The sequence below is a fragment of the Equus przewalskii genome, chromosome 19 (assembly GCF_037783145.1).
Source record: "Equus przewalskii isolate Varuska chromosome 19, EquPr2, whole genome shotgun sequence".
Taxonomy (NCBI): domain Eukaryota; kingdom Metazoa; phylum Chordata; class Mammalia; order Perissodactyla; family Equidae; genus Equus; species Equus przewalskii.
This window is the reverse complement of record NC_091849.1, coordinates 45,792,088-45,815,520: the sequence shown is the minus strand read 5'-3', so window position 1 is coordinate 45,815,520 and position 23,433 is coordinate 45,792,088. Positions and strand designations below refer to the sequence as shown.

Here is a 23,433-nt window from a genome sequence, read left to right as displayed (position 1 = left end):
CTCCCTTCTCTTTATCTATCCCCCAAACCCTCAGCCCTCATGCCTTCTGTCATTCCCTCTCTTATCAATTTACTTATTCAACAAGTATGTGACACAAAGAAGGCTACAAAGCTTGTTAGGATGCAGTCAAGATGTTTTAAATACAGTATAAATAAGACATGCATATACCAGGAAGATACAATATACACAGGTGAGGAAGAAAAATAAAATATGGCTATTTAAATTGATAGCAGTACTGTAGCTTTCTAAGGGAGTAGCATAAAGATGGATGCTTATTTTAGTAGGTACCTCACTAGCATCATTTGGAGGTGACAGCTGAATCCCCCTGGGCATTTGGAGGAGAGCGTGCAAAACAAGACGAGAGATGAATTGCACTGCATCGTGGAGTGAGGAGAATTAGAAATTTACACAGCAGTGAGAGGATGGGACCCAGGACAGAGGAGGAGCCGGATGTCAGGAGGCTCTGGAAAGAAAGAAGAGCCAAGCACAGGATGTATAATGGAGGCTTCAGGAGAAAACTGGCCACAAAAATTCCCTGTGGAGTGGTGGCAGGGGGACTGTAGGATAATGAGTCCAGTGGTCAATGTAAACTGTTTTCTGGGCTTTGATGAATTACTCTCTTCCTTTTCTCAGACCTTTAAAAAAACATCTGTTCTGCCCAGTAGCCTTATGCTAATGGGGCTTTGGGGAAATGAAGGATGTGGGGTTCAAAGGCAGGAACCAAGAGCAACGGCTTGGCAGCAAACCATTTGGTGCTGGTTCCACCGCAGCCTCCAGTGAGGATGGCTCAGAAGAGCTCAACTCTTTCCCACTCCTCCTTCTTTGAGGATCCCAGAGGAATGGAGGGTGGGAGGGCTGGGCTTTGCTGGATATCCTACAATACATGGGATGGAAACTCTAGTCATTCCTTTTGCTCTCACATAGAAAAGGCTGAAATCATCCCATAGGATTGTTTGTTGGGAGAATTAAATAAGTTAATATGCCAAGGGCTTGGCATATAGTAAACACTCAACGAGTTTTTGGTCCTATTATTATTTTTACTATTATTTGAATAGCCGAGTTACAAAATCATGAATAGATAATATACAGGACAGGCAAGAGCTACTAAAGCGAAATAGACAATATATGTTCTAGGATTTAAGTGATGGGAGAGATTATTTCCAGCATAATTTATCAGAGAGAGGTTTGTGGAGGAGCTGGACTTCACGCTGAGCATGCAGACCTGTTTGAGACTTTGAGGGATGACTCCAGACGGAAGCCCAGCTCTTTGCAGAAAAGAAAAGACAAGGCTCATTGGAAGAAGAGAAGGAGATTCATTTGGGTCTGGAGCCAAAGCTAAGTATAGAAGAGCAGAAGCTGACAAGAGTAGAAATGACAATCTGAAGAGTAAAGCCTCTGCATAGGCAGTGTGTGTATGCAACACAGGCATCATGGAAGGATTTTTGAGAAGGGAGTATCAAAATCATAGCAGTGCTTTAAGGAAATAACCTGACAGCAGAGTGTCAATGGCTGGAAGGACACATCCCAGGGGAGGAAAGACTGAGGATAATTTTTCAGTAGTTCAGGCTGGAAGAGAGAAATGCAAGCATGCAGTGATGGCAGTGGATACGCAAAGAAAGAGACACATGGGAAAGATATGTCAAAGTAATAATTAGCAGGTTCTGGAAACTGACTTGGGTTTGGGGAAAGAATGAGGAGTTGGGAGAATGAAGGTAGAAGCAAAGCTAATTATCCCACCCCAGGTTCGAACCTGACGAACTGGAAGAGTGGTGGTGCCAAAAACAGGACCTGGGGTGTGAGACACTTTGAGAAATGCCCTCATTTAAAGAAGAGTGAAGGAAAGCCAGATCAGGAGGGAGGAAATGGGAAGTCCTAGGATAGAGACTTCCGGTGCAGATGCAAGGAAGATGAGAGAGGAGCTTCAAAAAAGAATTGATTGACATGCTAAAAGTTTCAAGATGACAGAGAGGAGACTGAGAAAAGCCTTTGATAGTGTAAAGCTGTGGGTGACTTTAAAGAATGTGATTGAGAAAGAGAGATGGATTACCAGAGCTTCAGAGAGACAGGGAAGAGCCTGGGGGATTATCAAGTGCTTTTTTGATAAGTTTGGATGAAAATGGAAGGGAAAAGATAAGATGATAAATCAAGAGTAGACAGAGTTAAGGTAAGGATTGTTGTGGAAGTGTTTTTGCAGGAAGAGATATGACCATGTTTTCAGGCAAAAGGATTAAGGAGTAAATAGAAAGGGAGAGATTAAATAAGCTAGGCGAGGATAGTTACAAAGGAGGTGAGAGAGAGTCAGATCTTAAGAGTGCAAGTGCAGGAACTCCTTGTCAAGCAGCTATGAGGATCCAGCTGTGGTTCACAGTGGATATACGTCTTCAGTAACCTTTTGGGGCCTTGCCCATCAGCCACAGAAAGAGCAGGGAAAATGGATTGGTAGATCCCCTAGGACCAGAAGTTGCTAGTGGCACAGTGGAAAGTCAAGAAAGAAAGATAAGACGGAAAGTTGGCAAAGAGAATATTTAGGTATCTATCTATAGCATCTGGGTTTGATAGGAAGGTTAGAGTAGCTTGAAGTAGCTGGAGGCTAGGAAAGGAGGCTAGGAAGAACTGGGGCTCTCAATAAAGGCAGACATCCCATGGAAGTGGGAAAGAAGAGGTCAAAGGGTGTGCTCCCACTCCAAAAAATTCAAATTTAGAATTGCCCGTTTCAACATTAGAGTAGTTGCAGATGGTGACATTTTGGCAACATATGGTGATTTGCTAATGTGGGATGAAACTCACTGGCATTGAAGAGCTCAAGGAAGTGAGAGATGAAAGTCTTGACAGTGAAGATGCAGAAATCACAGAGAATTATTGCAGAGTGAAGAATAAAAGCATGAGCCAGGGGCCAGTCTTCAAAGAACAGCAGAAGAGCGAGGGGTGATGGGTAAGTGTGAGAGGCCTGGAGGGGTAACAGGGATGGGGGAGGATTTGTGCCTGGGGGCAAGGTGTGATGACCAGGATGGGACAACCAGGAAGGCAGAAGGGGATCTTGAGGCAGAGGCTCCTGAGAAGGGAAGAGGCCTTTAAGCCAGGCCTTCCTTGTGCATGACGGTTGTGCACAGAAATGCCTCAGGGGAAACAATCTGGTGTGGAGATCCAGGAAGACCTGCACCGTAGGGGCTGTCACTGCATCACAGTAATGTGTCCTGGATGGTGAGGTGATTCCCCTCAGTGACATCTTTGAAGAGACATGGTCTCTGTTTGTTTATTCACTTTTCCATCCGAGATGTTGAGTGGCATGGCTGGGAGTGAGTCTGAGACAAAGACGATCCCTTACCTAATAGGAAAGTCAGGGCTTAGAGAGATTTAGCCAAAGCTTCCTCTGCTATCTCTATAACTAAAAAAAAAAATTTCTTCAGTGCATTTTCAACTCATGCATTGTATTCTCAACCCATGCTGGTTTATTGCTAAAACTCCATCAACTAAACCAACCAAACAAACAAAACAGTGCTTAAACTTAGATACAGAAAGCCTAAGTTTACTTTTTAAAAACAAGTTCTCCTTTATATCATCCAAATAAAACTGAAATTTCTTTTCAATAGTTTCTTTTTCAAACTTCCTAAGATGTATACCTTTTTAAAGCTAGTCGTCTTTGAGAAATTTTTAGATATACTCATTGAAGTTTTACAGGTTCTCTTGTGAACTATATCAAAAAGCACTCGGAGTAGAGGATGACAGCTGAGCTGTCAGTAAACATGCAGGACACCGGAAAATACTGCATCTGAGGACACAAGGTTTCATTTCACAAGGAAGAAGTGAGCAAGCCTGAGACGGAGCCAAGGATGGTCCTGCACTTCATCAAGGATTGAAGATAATTATGATCTGGCCAAGAGTTTTTTCCTAATAACCTTTTTCCTACCACAACCGGCAGGTGGAAGATGTGAAAAGAATGTGTTTAATCTATGACTCAAAATGTCTCTATTTTTTAAAATAATATTTTAGTGACTTTTCTTTTTTCCTTTTCAAAAGACAAACTATAAAGAAAACTATAAAGAAAAACAAGTATCTGCATAACCTGCCATACAGGTTAAAGTATTGCCATACAGGTTAAAGTATTGATATTTTGCCATTTTTGGTTCTTCTTTTAGACCAAAGGCTTAGAATAAAATGGAAACTCTCTTTTATTCCCTACTTAGTCCTATTCCGTACCTTCCTTCTTCTGGACTACATTATGTATTTTTTTCGTTATATATCATCGTGTATATATTTTTCTGCAACTGGCTGTTTTTCGTTCTGGCTTTTTTTTCACTTTTAAAACAATTATCCATCTTTGTTGATACATATAGATCTAGTTCACTATTCCTGTAACAATACAAAAATTTTTTTATCAATTTCCCTACTGATGCATATATATGTTTCTTTGAATTCTAACTATTAATGATAAAGAATGATACAATCAAACACGCTTATATTTTCTCCTTGCATATATAGGCAAAAATTTCTCTAGAATAAATACATTGACCAGAATTTTGAACTATCCCGATTACTACCAAGTTGTTCTCCAAAGTAATTTACCCAGTAACACTCACTCGGCAGTGTGAGAATTCCTAACTCCCCTCAAAACACTCAGCAGTGTATGAGGATTCCTAGTTCTCCAAAACACTTGGAGTCTTTCTTGCTTTCTTTTGCTTGCTTTCCTTCCTTCCTTCCTTTCTTCTATTTTTCCTAACATCTTTATTTTCCAGGGAGGCATATGATAGTGGTCTTACTTACTGTGAACATTTTTCTCGTTCCCAGGAACAGTTCTACTAATATTTCTCATGTGCTCCCTCTTTGACAGGCTTGTGTTATGGAAGACACATTTCCCTTTTATCTCTCGATGAAATAATGAAAATCATAGAACTCCTTAGTTCCCTTTTAGGGCTCTGTCTTCAGTGACAAATGTGACGTTAGTAGTTGGCAAAGAGAAAACAGCTAATGGAACAAGACAAGCCTCACCTCTAACGCTGGTGGGACTGCGCCTCCCTTACAGCTCCTGCAGAAAGAGCCACGTGTTGGTGGTGAGTGATCTTTGAGCCTCTGACAGATCGCATTTGCTCTGTGATGAGTCGCTATTCCTCCCAAGTCAGGAATTATTCTTCTCAGGAAAACATCCAAACTTCCACATGGAGCCGTTAGGCATGTTATTTTTTCCCCTCCAAATAATGGAATTAATAACGAATTCATTTCAAAAGTAAAACAAGAAACAAAAAAGGCTTTATGTTTACCTGCTTATCTGGCACTAAGAGCTTTAGAAAGCAGAGTGCACTGACTGACCAGACCGTTCCTTAAACATAAATCCTTCTATGTCTTTGATATTAAAAAGAAATATTGCAAGTCACATCAATTAAAAATATAACAAATTTCAAAATTAGAGAGAAATCTAACCACACAAAGATATTGATATTTTCTGATCTCTTCCTAGCAAAGTGCCACCCATCCCCTTTGTTGAAGGGTTCGCTACAGCTGATGGATAGTAAGATATTTCTGGATGGTTGTCTATGCAGCTAGAATGCCTGAAAATACTGCTGTAAAGACCTATGAACGCCTGAAATACGTGCCCTTCGCTTATCAAGGTCTTCTCACCTCCAAGGGACCTGCTTGAGTGAGTCCGGCCCTCGCACTTTACCCCAGCTGGGAGAGCCATGTCCAGCCCTGCACAGTCCCCCTTGGGGCTCTGTCTATACTTCTGCCCCAACTTGGGAAACTCTGTACCCTCCTAATTGTGCAGCTGAGGCAGTTTCATCGTTTACTTTGATAACCAACACGCTTCATTTATTCCCTGTTTTTATTTTACACACTCAGGGAACATATAAAACTAAGCAAAATATTGAAGAAAAGAGAGTTCTGCCACTGCAAATTCCCAGTACAATTTACCATATCCACAGATGATCACCTGACTTCTGTTAAAAGATCATTTTCAAAAAGGCAAAATCATCACTCTCATACGACTATAAAATAAACATGTGACCAAAATTTTATTTAACTCACTAATTAGTGAGTGGATGGTTAGATGATGAAGCTGTTCACAGAAAAATCTCAAGAGCAGATGTATTTATATGGACAATCAGGAATGCTGGACTGAATTTACTAATAGATGCAAAACTGGCTAATATCCTATAGAGCACTAAAATGCAATGTCTGGATAATCATTTCTACAAGGTGGAAATCAGTGGCATCTCCACTGGAGAAAATTAATTCGTATTCTATGGACAAGAATCATTTGCATTACTGTCAGTTTCCACATCTTTCAGATTTATAAAATAGTCAAAGATAATCAAAGGTGTAGACCCCTGGAGATTCAGCTCCTCACAAAGGATCTGCTAGTCAGCTCCACATCCTGTTGACAGGACACGCAGTCACCTTCTCCCACTTTAAAGTCTTTCACTACATTTCTTGACTATTCCATTTTCAATGGAAGTAATATCCATTAATGAGGAACAAAATTGAAACTCCATGAAAAAAATTCAAACTATCGGTTTAATAAATATCTTTGTCCTATTGCAGATATATGCATGTATTAAGTTACAATTAATTGCAAAAACTAGATATTCAGACTCATGCACATTTAGATTATCTTTATAGACGTTAGATTATGAGTCTCTGTTACTGTCGCTTCTACTCCAATCAGACAGCCTCAGCTGGGGCTTCCCAGCCAAATATAGCCTCATCCATACACGAAGTGACCTTTTGGTTCAGAGGAACCAAGAGAAGTGGCCAGGATACACACTCTAAAAAGTCGACTAGTAACACTGTGATGCAAGTGTTCAAACCCGTTAAATGAAAAATGATTACGTCATGTTAAAAATGTTGTCAATCCAAGCAAAATGCAGAAGCTAATTTCTGTGTTGTCACAGCAGCACTGTGGCATGGCCCTTGATCCCCTTCTACCCTTTGATTTTTAGAAAACACAGATTTGATTTATCAGGGAGCGTAGCAAAGACCTGAGGGAGTCAGGCTTCTAGACTTTGCTAGAAGAAACTTCTAGCAGTTTCTAGAAGAAACTACTTCTAGAGGAAATGTGGCTCTGGGTAGTCATTCTCCTCCCATCCCTCACCCTGCTGTTTTCTAAGGGTTGCTGGGTCTTTGTGCTTCTTCCCACCTCTCCCTGCTGTCTTTACCTCCCCTTCCTATTCCCCTCCCACTCTCCTCCCTCCCCTTTCCTCCCCACTCTCCCATTTGGCACGCCCTGCTTCCTCCCCTCTCTCTTCTCACCTCCACCACCGTTTTCCTTCACTCTTACAAATTTCACTCCTCCTTCCTGTTGGCTTGTCTAAAGCTTCATTTTCTGAACGGAGGTCATTTCCTACTCATAATATAGTCCCTACGAGAACAAGAACATACAACACACAACAAATCGTGGCGTTTAGATAAATATTAAACAACAGCATGGCAATATCGCCTGTGAAATTGCTCCACTCTGTCTGCCAGAGTTTAAACTCTAAAACCACAACAGCAAGCTTATGTTTTCCTCTGGGTCATTTGTTTCCCTTTTTCCAAAAAGGAGAATAACTGTAATTAATAATGCTTCTGCCGCTAACACTAAACTTAGACAGATCACCCCCTCCTGGGTCCTAGGGCTAGGAATGTAACGCTGAAATAGACGCACTCCGTGACTTTACAGAGTCTACGGCAGGGGGCGGGGGACAAGTGGGCTGATCTTCACCCGCTTTGAGTTTTGAGTATCACGAGAGAGATAAGCACGGTTTGCTAAGGAGGAACACCAAAAGGGGCGTTTTGAAGAAGATGTGTGTGTCCCTGTGGCTTTTCTAGTTGGCTGCATATTTTCAATCTGTGTCATGTTGAGATTTACTGATTTATAGGACTGTGAGGAAAAATAGTGAGAGGGGAGATGATGTTTGGTTCTTTTGAATTTGTACATTCACATAAGCATGGGAATCATAGGATGAAGATTGCATTTGTGAGAGATTGCTCTGCTACAGGAAGGGAATGGATTGGAGGTGAGCCGAAATCAGCCAGGAGACCACTGGGGTGATTTTACCTCAGTATGTGTTTGTGGTCCGTGCCTGCTCACACCCACAATCCAGCATTTCTCTCCCTTGCACCAGCTTCTGAGTGCCCTACTGTTCAAGGGTTGACCGTCACCCCACAGAACAAAATGGCCATAGTCCAGGCCTCTTGAGAACTCAGTTGATTAAAACCAACACACCTATCCTTCCAACCTTCTTCCTCTAGCCGGGACTGGCTTCACGGATGTACCACCCGCACAACTGCATAGAGTCCCGTACTCAGAAGGGCCCCTTCACTTGGTTTAATGTTTTGCTGTCACCTTCTTGAGATCCTAAATCTTTGAATGAGTGGACTTACATTTTCATTTTCCACTGAGCCCCACAAATTATATAGAGGGTCCTGCTTCCAGCAATCTATGAATGGTAGCCTTCAGATAGTTCTTTAAACCCTAGGGCAAATGGCCTGAGGACTTTAGGAGTTATTCCGAGATTAGACACAGAGCATCTTCAGTGTTTTCAAAGACAGAGCCAAGAGGGTCTTGCCCTAAGCTGGCGAACAGACTCTTCTCAGGCCTGTTTTGACCTGCCTCTCACCAGCGGCTCTGTAGCAAGACATCTGGACTGTGGCCAGAGAATGCTTCAGCTCAGTGGAAGAGGATGAGGGCAATCTTGACTTTTGCAGAGTTAAACACTTGGAGAAACTTGAGGAAGAAAGCACTCGATGGAAGGCAAAGCTCGCTGGCCCATCACCTCCCAGTCTGCTGCCCTGCTCATGCTCCTTTTCAAGGTTCTTAGCATGTTTATTCTCTTCTTTCCAGTGGCCAAAGGACAAGTTTAAATTTCTTATTTCCTCTAGGGAGCCTGGAGAGAGGCAACAGGCACCAAATACAGGAAATCATGTGGAGAGGATCTCTTACTTATTACAGTTTCCCATATTACTTCCCTTCCTCCAGCCTCCGCCCCCACCTCCAGCCACCCTGTGTCTCCCAGCTTTTTCCTGCAGCAGAGAACAGAAGGCACTTCACCTCTGCTCCCTAAGGTCGGTGTGAGCCCCGAGGATCTGAAGTCTGGTCTCATGAAACCCCACCCTCCTGTAGCTGTGTGATTGAATGGGAGGTCACTGAGCTACGTCTCACATAAGAGGTTCTTGGGAAGATCTCCAGCACAGGGTTAAACTTCAGGAGCCTGCACACCACAGAAGAGAAAGGTAGGTCCTTGCGTTATTTTGTTTTGTCTTGTTAAATGTGAATCCAGCTGCTCTGAAGAAGATGTGTGCGTCCATGTGGCTTTTCTAGTTGGTTGCATGTTTTCAACTCATGTCGTGTTGAGATTTACTGATTTATAGGACTGTGAGGAAAAAGAATGAGAGGGGAGATGACATTTGGGCTTTTTGAATTTGTACATCTTTGGATAAAGAATGCCAACCAGCATGGGACATACAATATGAGCTGATTCTTATTGTCTTTGGAGGGAAAATCTTATTAGAAGATGCATTTTTGGGCTTCTGCAGAAAGGAAAATTTACCCCCTGCTATTTCTTTTCAACGCTGTAGACCCCTACCACGATTTATTTATTTATTTTTACTCCTTTCTGAGTTTTTCCTTTCAGTTAAAGATGTACTAGAGTTGACAGAGGATTTTCTAACAGGAATAGAAATAAACGTTTCTAATATAAGGTACCGATGAGTTGTAAATAAATGAACAAGCACTTTGTCCAGGATCTGGTCGACGTCCATGTTATTTTCCAGAATTTTCTATGAAACAATTGCTCTCCCTGAAGTTTCCTGAAATTAGATTGCAAGTAGTGACAATGTATGTCAAGTGATGACTGAGCAGACTGATTTAATTTACTCCGTTGTGATAATTGTCTGTTGGGATGATGGTCATTCCCTAGCAAGTTGCTGGTTTTGGTCGCTATTGGGGCTCAAGATGATGTGTTGACTGAGACCTGGAGAGGGATCAAGTCTTGTTCAAATAATACTACAAATGTCTCTGAATTTTTTTTCTTGCCTCTTATGTTTTTATTGTTTTGTTTTTGTCCTCACAACCAGCCTTTCTTCTAGGAGAAATGTTTTCTTGTGACTTCATAGAATATCAGCCAACTTACACCTATTTGTTGAACATTGACTATTCTTCCCTTGCTTATTTAGTTTAGATTCTCAAAACTTCTTGCCACGTATGTTCTTTTACCTCAGCACAGTCTCCTTTCATTTCATCCTCCACAATCTGCTATAGGGCTCTTGGGAAAATGCAATTCTAATGATGTTGCTCTCCTCAGTGAAATATTGCCATTGCGCCTCATTGCTTACAGCCTTGCTGCCTAAAGGATAGTCCTGGAATCAGCTGCATCAGGTGTGTTGACAGCTTGTTAGAGAAGCAAATTCTCCAACCTCTCCCCAGACTTACTGAACCTCCATTTAACCGGGTCTTTGGGTGATTCATACACATTAAAGTTTGAGAAGCCCCGACTTAATGAGGGTAGACAAGACCTTCAAGTCTGCTCCTTATCATCCTGTCCAGCCTCACCTCTCACCACCTGACTTTCCAGCTGTACCGAATACCCTCTACTTCCCTAATATGTGGGAGCTTTAATGCTTACCGGTGTCTCTATGTGCTGTTCTCCCTGTCCGGGATACCTCCATTCATCTCCTCCTTCCAACTACCTTTGCAGGCTGATTTGCTCCCCCTCTGCCCCACTCATCCAGTCCACCTCATACTAAGTACCCTTCAAGTCTGTGATTTTATGGCACTTGGTGAAATTCTTCTGTCATAGCCCTTAGTACATTAAATGATGGTTTCTATGGTTATTTTCATCCTTGAGGAGTTATTGGTGTTTGATTTCTGAATCCATAGTGCTTGAAACAATGCTGGGCATGTAGCTTGTGCTCAATCAATATTTGTTGAATTTATGAATGAATAGATATATTGTCTGAAGAACCCAAATTAATTACCAGATTGAGTTCTATAGTTTGGAGATATCCAAGTAGATTGCCAATCCCTATAACATTTCTCACACTCTCCTTATGAGACTTTGTTGGGTTCATTTTTTCACCAAATATTTTGAATATCTACTCTGTGACATAGCTTTTAGAATCTATTTCTTTAAGTCTTTGTGGATAGCCTCTCCCAGTGTATGCCCCTCCTTCTCTACCACTTCGAGTCAGAGACTTACTCACTTTTCAGCAAATACATACTGAGCACCTTCCACATACCGGGCACTGTGCTACACGCTAGGAGTAGAAACGCAAATGACACAGAGGTGAGTATTGTCCCCATGCACCTCCCATATAGGGGACCCACTCTTTATTATCCTCCAGCCTGTTTCTCCCCAAAAAGCAGTAAGGAAAACTGAAAAGTCTAATCTCTAATAAATGTTGGCACATCCAAGTAAAGACATCAGAAGCTTGAAGGCAGTGTGATTGAGTAGAAAGCAAGCTGGGCTGTGCTTCGGGGTCTGGATTTAGTCTTGTACCTGCAACTCACTTGCCATGCAAACTTGGGCAAATCCACATCCATTCTCTGAACCTTGATTTTCTCAAGTGGTGAACAAGACAGAGAGCTACAAGGAAGAGAAGCCCCTGCCTTCATGAGTGCACGATATGAATGCGTATCTTCACAAGAAGACGATATCCAGGGAGCCTCTGCCCTCCCCTCGTCTCATGCTGCATGCTTATCTGAAGGGAAGTGCTCGTAGTTCTCTGAGTCAACCTGCAAAGAGATCTTAAAGGAGTCATTTTATTTCTATGCCCGTGTGCTCAGCCATAGACATTAATGTTGTCCTTTGCTACCTTCCATCGAGCACAGTCTGACAATGGCTCCCAGGGAGCAGTGCCCTGCAGCTTAGAGGAATCTACTCGGCATTAGTTGTTGGGTGTGGAGCTGGTTTGAAGTAAGGCAGCTAAGGAGGGAGGCAGTGTCATCCTCAGGCAATCTCTGCTTTTGGAAGGCAGACAGGAGATGGGAAAGAAGGAGCTCTACCAAGTGGTGCAGGAAAAATCTAGAAGCCTGTAGACATAGAGCCAGCCATTACACTGACCCTCACCATGGCACGGTTACAAGGACTCCCTTTCTGACTACATATGGGTTTTCTCTTTTCCCACCTAAAGATTTGTGACTTACCCGGATTTCACATGGGATATATGTTGAGGCAGGCCACAGTACCTTGTCCCCAGGCTTTGCATGGCATGTGCGGACAGTTGGAAGAAAATAAATACTTTCTATTTGTTCTTCAGACATAACCACCAGACTCAGTCTGAAACGAACTGTTTAGGCTCTCTCAAGCAACCACTCTTTCCCTTTCTGAACTTCTTATCTTGCTCCCTCATCATCTGAAGTTTCCAAATAAGATGCCTCCTGGACCTCCCGAATTCCTCTTGCTGCCTGTTGCTCGTGCATCTCTTTGCCTCCATGCTTCCTGCACGCCCACCTTGTCTACAGGGACCTTTGAGCAGCCCAAGTGTTTCTGCTGGTCATTTCCTAACCTCTCAAGTTAACATTAGTCTCTATTAGTAAGCACAAGTTGTAGCAACAAAAGGGATGTTGACTTTCTTGGGATGTTTCTAAGAGCCTGCCACAGATCTCAGAATGTATCTGACATCAGTCTTGGCTCTACCTGGCTCCACATTTCTTTTTTAATCAGATGCATGTGGTGGGCTAGAAAGAGATGGACCTGGTTTTGAATCCTCCATCTCCCATTTCCTTTCAGAAGTGGTCTTATCTTATATCTTGCCAAGTTTTAGTTTTGTTTCTGAAAATGCAGATACTATTTAGCACACAAGGTTACAGAGAAGATTAATTAGCTAAAATACCTAATATGTTGTCTCAAGAAATACATCAGATCTTAAAAAAGGAGGCTAGCCAAGATGGTGAAAATGAGAAAATTGTCATTTGCAGAATAGTTGAAAGAACCAGGGGATATTTGAAGTAAGAAGTCATTCTTGCAGCACGTGAAGGCTGCTTTCAAATATTTAAAGGCTGCTCTATGAGGGAAAAGAGGTCACCAGAGGACCAACAAGTGGCAATTACAGGGTAACAGGTTTTAGCTCAATGTGTGGAAGGATTTACCCACCATCAGAATTGTCTAAAGCTGGGTGAGCTGCCTTGCGGCGTAGTGAACACCCTGTCCCGGGCAGCGTGCCAGCACCCTGGAAGACCATGACCTGAGTGTTCCCAAAGGGATGCCCGTGCTGGGTGGAGTCCGGGCGATGACCTCAAGGTCCTTCCCGCTCAAAGCTCCAAAAGTCTGGTGATCTCAGGGTCCCAGCCTGAGCCACCAAATGATGGTCTGCGAAAAAAGTCATCCACTCGGAGAGTGATCGTAGCTGCCTCTTTACTAGCTAGCCCTACCTATTTCCTGGGCTCATTTTAAAATAGAGTCTTTGAAACAACAATAGAGTTAGGTTGGACTTCCAGGAAAAAGCAAAACAGAAATGAGAACAATGAGGTGGGAAAATTCACTCCAAAGTGCTCTTCTTAGGTAACTCTTTAACTATATCGTAGGTCACTTCTTGCACCGACAACACATTCCTATTTGATGGAAAATTGCCACATTTTGGTACATCTTCAGCCAAATTAGGGTCAGGCAACTAACAGCAAGACTCAGAGCTATGTCCCTGATTTCTGCTCTGTCCGTAAAATGGAAACACGACTGTATGGATACATATTCTTAGCCATTCAGAAATCTAATTTTAAACAGTGCAAAAGAAACGGTTCTACCATCCTCTAAATCATGGGAATGATGAGTGGGATTTTTTACTTTTGGGGAGAGAAGAGAGCTGGCTGGAGCTGTCTGCCTGCTCTGAGTCAGTTTCATCAGTCATTGTTTTCCACCCACCTTTCCTTTTCTGCTAAACGAGGCATGTTAATAATAGCTCTTGGCCATCTGAGGACCTGGAGATTTCTAGAGAAGGGAGAATTCAGCTTGGGTGGGTCCCACATGCATCATCCACTGCTCCAGGCTGCCCAAGGTTCTTTGCTGATCCTTCATCCCGCGAGGACTTGGAAGAACTGGGTGGTCTTGCCGTTTTGGACCGTCACATCTTTCTGCAGTTGATTGAGCAGCATCTTAGCTTGCCTTTGCCTTCTTCAATCTTTTTCTGAAATCCCGGGGCAAGCAAAGCTGTAGTCTTTTCAATAGAAACGGGTCTCAGCAAGTGCTACGTTTTGTCAAATCAAAGCAAAACCATAATATGTTTTGTTCTCCAGATTTAACTAGGCTTGCTTTCTTAAAAACAAAAATTAAAAATAAAAAAGTCCCTTTGAAATATAATCAACTGTTCAGGGAAAAATCTTAGAAACCCGTGCAGACTAGCATGTTTATTTTTAGATGCACATGGGCCAGCCCAGCATAGCAAAGCAACTGCCTAATGTCCAAACTACGGCCCTGGGAATTTCCTCTAACAAGCCCGTGTTTCCGCCCATTGTTACAGTACAAAGGGCAGAAGGAGGCCGAGTGGAAGGCTCATGGTAACCCCGCCTAGAGTGAAATCTGGAGCCTGTCATTCCCTCAGTCTACACGGTCCTGAGTGCTGGGGTCAAGATGGAGTTCACCTGCCAGCTCTGGGCAGATGCAAATGAGCAGTCATGTATGATTATTTCATCTAAAAATATCCCAGAGACCAGTGATGGCATTTCAGAAATAAAGGCTCAGCTTTCTATTTGTGGTTGAGGATCTGACCCTCATCTGTGCGGTGGAGCGGATTCTGGTCTAGCACAGAGACGGGGATGTCGTTCAAAGATCTTGGGCTAGATTACAGTTAATAAAGGGGTTTTAAGTATACTATAATAAAAAAAGCATAAATGCATGTACACAGTCCCAACACACACACACACAGTCACACACATACACACACTCGCACACACACAAATACATGTGAGAACAAGTGTCAGACACCTGAATCATCCAGATTTTTGCTATTACCCTGGGCCAGGTTCTGATCCTTGATTTATTCATCTAGGAAATGGATGCAACAGACCTCACATCCTATTAGTCTGGACGTAATAAGGTACAATATTACAAGGAAACTGACCCAAACGAGGCTCTTGCTTAAGGTTTTGCATTTTGGTCCTAAATATGCTTTGAACTCCTTAGAAGAAATTACTGTAAAAATATTTACCTTCAAGTATCCAGGGGTTTTTGTTATTGTTTTTGGGTTTGCTTTTTGTTTTGTTTTGGGTTTTGTTGCCGTTACAGAGAAAGAAGCCTAATTTGCTACTTGATTGGCGTGTTTGACGAACAGAATTTCCCAGGCCTTTGCTCAGCTCTGCCCGCTCCTGGGGACGGGCACTGCATTGTTACTCAAGGGTACAATGCTCTGGTAGTGTCTGGGGGTCACTAGGGAAGGTGAGGAGGAGGGTCTCAGGTCTGCATACAGCAGTCCACACCCGGCCTGTGCATTCCAGCGGCCCCATATGAGGATGCGGCCCCCGCACAGTCACCGACTGCAGGCGCAGGAGACCTGCATGTACACCCACCGGCCCTGAGCAGGCACAGGATGGTGGGGCTCTGCCGGCAGGTGCAGGTCCAGCCCCCACCCAGGTCTGCAGACACAGGAAAAGGTGTCCTAGCCCTTTGGTGAAAATGGGAGAATGTTAGTAAAAACGCCTTTATGGATTGTTTTGTTTGCAAGTGTTTATTATCAGACACCCCTCAGGGGTTCACAGGGCAGGTTGCGAATGTCCGAAGTAGAGCCTGGGAATTTCCTTCCACAAAGGCTGCGCTTCCTTTCTTTGTTACTCCTCAAAGAACAAGTAGAAGCATTACTAGAGATCCTTACTTAACCCTTTCTACTGGTCACGGCTCCTGTGTCCCCATATCGCAGAAAAATCACACTTCCAGCCTTCTAAGGAGCAGAAAGATTTCAGACTTGGCTTGCGTGTGTGTGCACCTGCAGGTTTGCGTGCGTGTGTGCTTGTGTGCATGTGTGTGTGTTGGGGAAGAAGAAACAGGCAATAAAGCAGAAAACATTTCATGTTAGAAGTTTTTCATTCACTATCATATCATGTCCCCTATCATTGTTCAGACCACGTGAAATTTCTTCTTTCTTTATTATCATATGTGTTCCTACTAAAAACGTTGACCCAAAATTTCAGTTCCCTGTGCCCAGGGCAGGACTCTTCTAGAATTACAGTTGTGTTCCCCTTTGGAGTCCGGTTATTGACTAAAGCAAGAGTATGATGAGTTGAGACATCTTTCAATCAACCAAGCGTTATTTATTGAGCATATGCTACATACCTGAAGTCTACTCGGCACCAAAGGAAAGCAGAAGTTCTGCCTCCAAGAATCTTCCAGGACCTATGATATATTTAGAGATATACACAGGCACACACACTCTTGCATTGTAACTGAGAGTGCAAAGGAGCCGGATAACTGTAAAGATGAAACCCAGGAAAGATCAGAGGGGGGACAGGAACCCTCTCACAACCTGAGACTCTTAATATCCCCCTCGACGCTTTCATGGTCTCTCCACTGTCCTCAAGTCTCCAGAAACTAGCAAGGTCTGGCACACACATGCACATACATGTATACACACACGCACACATCCACATGCACACACACATGTACACACAGGCACACACGCCCATATACACACACACTGCACACACATGCCAACACACATATACACATGCACACACTGTATACACACATGCACATACATGTATGCACACGTCCACACATGCACATACAGATGTACACACATGCGCACACACCTCACTCTCAGGAGACAGCTTTGCCTTCTCCGAGGAAATAACTCCCTAGGCCTCTCACCACCACCTCCACGAGAGTGTCTGCTTCCACACCCAGCTCTTCCTCGTCCTTGCCTGTCTCAGGGGAAGAGGCAGCCCTTCCCTGCATCCAGAGCTCAGCTCTCCTCCCGCCCTCCCGATGGCCTCACTGCACTCCTCTCCGATTGGCTCTTTCCCATTATCACTTAGTTCTGCTGAGGTCCTTCTCATCTCTAAACAATACGAGCATCAGCTCTTCCCCAGCCCCACAGCTTCCGTCTTCCTTTTCTCCTCACCATGAAATGCTTGAAAGAATTACGGATGTTCATGACATCCCCAACTGTTCATCCAGCAAAGCGCTCTGTCCTGCTTCCTGGTCTGCCCTCCCCGGTGTGGCTTAGTAAATGCTCTTGGCAGCATTCTCTGTGGCCTCTATGTCCCCAAACCCATGTCACTTCATTGCTGACAGCATTTGACATTGTTGACTACTGCCTCCTCTGGTCCTGTCCCTGCCTCCTGGACACCGCAGTCTCCTGGCTTTCCTCCTACTTCTCTGGCTGCAACTTCTCAGTTTTCTTGGCATGCTCTTTTCCCTCTGTTGTTCCCTCAACTTCTCGAAGCCATGACCTGGATCACCTTCTCTCCTCCAGCTACATCACCTCCCTGCTGTTGTTTATCCCTCTGTCTAGAGTCCTCTTTTCTCCCTTCTCTGTCAAGTAAACTCTTGCTCCTCCAAAGCCCATTTTAAATGCCACCGGATTCCTTCCTTCTCCCACCCGTGTGCAGAGCTGACCTCTCTTCTAAGCATCCTCACAGCACCTTTCCACGGCTCCATCACAGCACCTTTTGTATTCTCAGTAACTCTTCCATGTGCTTCTTTCCTAGGATGTGAGGATGCCATGTTATTCACCTTTTTAGTCCCAGCCCCTAGCATAGTTCCTGGCACATTAGGTTTTCAATAAATGTTTAATAAAGAGTTGGGAATATAAAAGTGTCCTTTGACAGACATTTTGGTGAACTTATCCTTGAGCCTAAATAACGTCTTTGCTATTTTGGTAAACATCTTCCTCTATTTCATATGTGGGACGCCTCCACAGCATGGCTTGATGAGCAGTGTTCAGGTCACTCCCAGGATCAGAAGCCATGAACACTGAGCTGCTGAAACAGAGCATGCAAACTTTACCACTATATGACCAGGCCAGCCCCTAATATAATTTTTTAAGTTAAACGATTCACATTTAGGCTGCTAACAATATTTCACCTTTTCTCAAGTTCAAAATCACAATTCTTAGCACTTCCTGTTTGAGTTTTCAATCCCTGTTTAAAAGCAGAAACAAATGACAACTTGGACTTGATGCTGAATTTAAATTTCCCCTCAGGGAGAATTCTGAATCTGTCATGAATGACGCTGTATATTTGTGCCCCTGAATGGGGGTTGCTGTGGTGGAATAGAGCTAATATTCTGTCAAGGTTGCCACTTCACTGTGGAGCTGGCATTGCACAAACTTTCTGTGGCTGAACTTTCAGATCTTCTGCAGCCACAGAGATTGATCTGCCAAGTTGTCTGAAAGAGAACCATGGGGACTACAGGAGGATGAGCCTGAACCCTGAGTCAGTGCAGAAACCACCCAACCTCCTGACTCCCAGGAGCGTGTAGGGTAGGGATGGGTCTCAGAGGACAGGGCCAGAGGCTCACTCAACTCTGGATGGTGGATTGTATGTGGCATCCCCTGCTGGTCTATGTGGAGAAAACACGTGAAACATTATTATTTTGAAAAATCTCATCCTTTTAAAATCTCTATTTTGGGTTTTAGTAACAATGTATATAAAATATTAGTATAAGAGAACTGTAAATGACATGAAATACAGGAGATACAAAGTGTGGTTTGTCCAAGGGGGTCCAGAGATCACCAGTAGACTGATTAGCTGGAGTGCTGGTCAAAATGCACATGGCCAGGCTTTGCCTGGACCCAACAAATGGTACCCTTGTGTATGGGAAGGGGTCATGGGGGCGAGGAAGGGGGCGGTGCTGCAGAGCCCACATTCTTCCATCAGCACCTTACATGCTTCTTCCAAGGTCTGATACACGTTGAATTATGCATAAGCAACAATATTTAGAAAACATCTGCCAGCTTGTGTTTAGAAAAGTGTTTACACTGATGGCTTAAGGGGCCCCTCCCTGCATTCCTCTGGGGATAGGTTAATGACTTTGCCATCTGGGTTCATCTGTGCAGCAACATTCTTCCTGCCTAATTTGCAGTCTTTCTCTGGCCCTCACGTTTGGAAGAGAATGCGATACAGCCTTGTGCCATCCCTCACACCTCACACCTTCATGTGTTTACTTTTTGTTTATGTCTTGGCAGTTTATCTTGCAGCACAATATAGTATAGTGGCAAGAGCTGAGTTTATGGTTCAGCAATTTGCTTGACCTCCAATCCACACAATCTTTAAATGAGGCTTGGCAAATTCTAAACCTTTCTAAGCCTCCTTCTCTCACATGGGAACAGATAATGAGTTCATTGATTGTTGTGAAAATTAAATGACATCGTGTATAAATCGTTTTTTTAAAAAGCACTTAGCACAGACCCTGTGAAGGAGTCAGTTCTCAGCAAGAGACAGCAATTAATAACAACAACAAAAGTATCATCTCCACCAACAACAATGAATAAACTTCGTGAGTTTGGGAAACCTGTGGATGATTTGTTTTTTACAGCACCTAAGATGGTGTTTTACACAAAGTAGGGGCTCAAAAACATTTGTCCAGTGGATGAATATGTGGTAATCCATTGGTGAAAAGAAGATTAGGATTTTTAAAATATAAATATGTAATCAAACTGCTAATGTAACTACACTTGTGACTAGAGACCAAATCTGGGCTACTCTTCATAAAACTCAAAGGACTTTGTGCAAAAAAGCATACTTTCCCACATGTTGTCTGTAAGTTTTCTTTATTTACTTTATCAGGCAATTCTGCCTATTGCTTGTCTCTTTAAATTTCATATCTGTTGTCAATTACTAAATCCAGGGTTTTTTTCTCTCTTTTTGCTTGAGATCCACCTTAAGTCAATAATTTCATAAATGACAATTTTCAAGAACATGTGGGCTTTATTTATTATAATGAATGATCCTTCAAAAATTAGACCTCCAATTAAGGAATTGGCTAATACCTATTTCCTATTTCCTGATGTACCCTACAAACTTCTAACACACACACACACGCACACACACACACACACAGACTTCCAATGGTTATAAACGTAGGATTGTGTCATAGACTTGTAGAGTGCTGTATCAAAGAAAGAGAAAGAGAAAGGAAAAAGAAATATAGGCAGCCTAGAAAAGAAATAAGCAAGTTCGGAGGGAGAGAGAGAGAGACAAAGGATAAAAAGTGCCCCACGGTGAGGCTTCTAACTACAGAAGCATCTTCGGACCCTCTGCTCCTTTTTGTCACTAGCGTTGAGCATTGAGGCCTTAACACTCACCAGGCTCTGCTCTGAGCACTTGCTGTGGATTACCTCATTTACTGCACCCTACAACTGTGTGAGATAATTGTACCTCCTCTCCATTCTACAGATGAGGGAATTGAAGGACAGAATTAAGTAACTCACCCAAACATGCATAGCTAGTTAATGGCAGAACGAGGACGTAAACCCAGCAGTGTGGTGCCATGGCCCATGGTCTTAACCCCTTGGCACCTCTAATGATGTGCCACTTCAAGGATTCATCCGTAACAAGTGTTGATTGAGTGCCTGCCTACTCTGTGTCCTACACTGTGCTGAGTACAGAGAACAGAAGAGTAGACAGACAAGGTCCTGCCTTGGGGGTGAGGGTGTGGAATGGGGGGCTCATAGGACAGCAGAAAAACCCACAAATAGACCGTTATAATGCAGTTTGGTAAGTGTTTTGACAGAGGGAATTGAGGTGCGGAGGTGAACACACAACTAGAGAGATCAAAGGCAGCTTCTTGTAGGGAATGACCTTTACTTGGGCCTTGAAGGACAATGGGAGTTAGATGAGTGCAAATGGAGGAAGGAGGCAGTTCCGGGCAAAGGCTGGAGGACATGGTGCTTGCAGAGAACTAAGGGGGTTGAGAGAGTGGAGAGTAAGATGAGAAGAAAGTGGTAGAGAGAGGCGAGGCTGGGTGTGTATGCAGAAACCCTACTGGTTAAGGGTTTTAGCTGAAGGCAATTGTGCGTCTTTTTGGAAAAAGGAGAGAGAACCCATGGACTAATCCAACAGCTCATTTATCTGCCAGTGTTTCTCCAAAGGTGTGCAGAGCTTCTGATTCAACTGGCCTAGGCCTAGGCACCAGGCATCAGCATTTTTTCAATGAGAACCATAATAATAATAATAGATAATCATGTGATATCTCAGTGGTTATTAAACTTTCGTGTACTTCAGAATCACCTTTGGAGAGCTTGTTTAACACTGATTACTGGGCCCAGCCCCAGAGTCTTAGGTTCTGGAGGTGTGGCGGGGCTCAAGAATGTGCATTTCTAACAAGTTCCCAGGTGGTGCTCATACTGCTTGTCTGCAGCCCTATGTGGAGCGGAATCTCTAAAAGGGAAGCTAGGAAATTAGCCGAAATTATTAAGGGTATTTTAAGACACACTAAAACTTGAAAATCCCTGAGAGGAAGAATAATTAAATCTCTTATCTTCTTTGCTATAATGCTCCTTTAACTTTTAAATATTTCTATAGTTTAAGAAAATCGACCCCAAATATTCCCGATATTCTGGTTCATTTTGGTCTGTAAGTGGTCAAAACAGGGCGACTTGTAGGGTTTGGAATTTTGAAAACCAGCCCTTTGAAACTTTTGTTTGCAAAGCAGGAAGTCACTTGTCACCCAGAGCAAACACTTGAGTCATGAGGTTGCCCCTTTGGAGGGCTTTAGGGGTGTGACTTTTGAGCAAGTTTCTTCACATTTTAGAACAGTATGAATCTGAGCCTTTACAGAAAGGGCTATGAATGTGGAAATATGAGATCAGTGTCCTTGAGTGTGGCCAACTGGCTAAGGCCAATGTATATCCAAAGGGTTGTTTTTTTCTCCTTTATAGATAAGCAGGAAGAGGCTGGGAAACCCAAAGCCACCTGGAACAAGGGAGGAGTGAAAGGATGGATGGGGAAGAAAGGGTCCTGGGTGCTTCACATTTCCCTTTGCTCACAAAAAAAAAAAAAAAAAGAAAAAATAAACAAATCTACCTTTTTTATGTCATGGTCACAAACTGAATTTCTCACCAGAGATTTAGAAGAAAAAGATTCATGTGAAAAAAGGAAGGTATCCAAATTAACAATCTTTAACACAAGTGAGTGGTGAATCAAAGTGAGGCTCCCAGGAGTAGAAATAACCACAAATCATAAAAAGCCAAGCTCCTGTGAGGGTTTTATTACCAGTCCAGTAGCTTAAACTCCTTTATCTATAGTATTGAAATGCAAACGCCATTCCAAATCTCTGGAAGCACCTGGAAATCCTCATTCATCCAAAGTAGATTCGATTCCGTTAAATATCGCTGTTTCAAACAGAAGAAATGGGCTAAGTCTATGTTTTCAGATTGTTCAATACTACACAAGTTTTTGCTTTAGTTCATCGGTGAAATTAATTAGCGGAGCTCCCCAGTCCAGATCCTCACAATAAAATTCAGCCTTTACTGAAAGTCACTTTTGAGCTTGGAAACAATGAGTTCGAAGGGAAGTTGCTAAAAATAATTGGAATTAACAGTGATTGTATGAAAAGGATATAACCAGAAAACTACTTTCATTGAATCCAAGAAACAATAAACTTTTATTAACTTGCTCTTTCCTCTCATTTGTTTAATTTTCACATAGGGATTTTAGTTACATCCCACAGATGCACCCGTTTGTTGTTTATTTAGTGACTTTGCACCTCCACAAGCTCGTTGGGCAGCCAGAGCGCTCCCATTTCCTGAAGTCTCCTCCACGCCTTTGCACTCACTTTGGTTCTAACCCCAGCTTAGCCCTGCTCGGACTCAAGACTCCTACGCGTGGAAAAGAATCCCTAATCAAAGGAGGGAGCAATGACTCCCTGAGACTTTTCCTTTGATATACCCTGAAAAATGAGAGGGAAAATAAGGTGAATTTTAGGGAGAGGTGAGGGCTCCCTGAAGCACTGTAGGGTAGAACACGGTGGAAGTCTCTGGAATAGTAGTTTTCAGAGTTTAGTTTACACAAGACTCACCTAGAGAGCTTGTTAGTAATGAAGATTCCAGACTCCACCCTGAGACTCTGGGGAGAAGGTCACAGGCAAGGCCTGGAAGTCCTGGTCAGTGGAACCCCCAAGGCCTTCGCAAGCACCCTACCCATGAGAATCACTGGGATGGAGTCCCAGGTGCCGACCTGCGCCTTCCAAGATGCTCCCTCATGGGGAGATGCTCCCTGAGAAGAGCAGGTGGGCCACACGGTTTCATCAATGACTTGGAGGTGGAGGGAGGAAAAAGTTGTCCTCTACCCTCTCAGGGTCTCCGGCTGGGTTGGAAAATTAGATTGACAAAGACAGACTAATAGGAGAAAAGCATGCAAATTTATTTAATGTAAGTTTCATGTGACACAGAAGCCTTTATACAGAAATGAAGGCCCGAAGAAACAGTTAAACCTGAGTATTTTTATGCTAAGTTTGATGAACAGAGGAGAGTCAAGGAAGGCTGTAATACGACAAAGAGTATGAGGTAGGAATAGTAAACCAGGGGAAACTCAGC

At 43.2% G+C, this 23,433-nt stretch overlaps 1 protein-coding gene across 8 annotated transcripts in view; it reads left to right on the top strand.

Annotated features, from left to right (window-relative positions):
• Positions 1-8,643: 8,643 nt before the first annotated feature.
• Positions 8,644-23,433, top strand: part of ADGRF5 (adhesion G protein-coupled receptor F5) — a 101,330-nt gene continuing 86,540 nt past the window's right edge. For 3 of the 8 annotated variants that reach the window (XM_070586188.1, XM_070586193.1, XM_070586180.1), the window contains exon 1: positions 8,669-9,204. The gene's annotated coding sequence lies outside the window, so the exon portion shown is untranslated. Of the gene's footprint in view, positions 9,205-23,433 lie in introns of all 8 variants that reach the window. The other 5 variants (XM_070586187.1, XM_070586189.1, XM_070586183.1 and 2 more) reach the window with 3 other exon arrangements.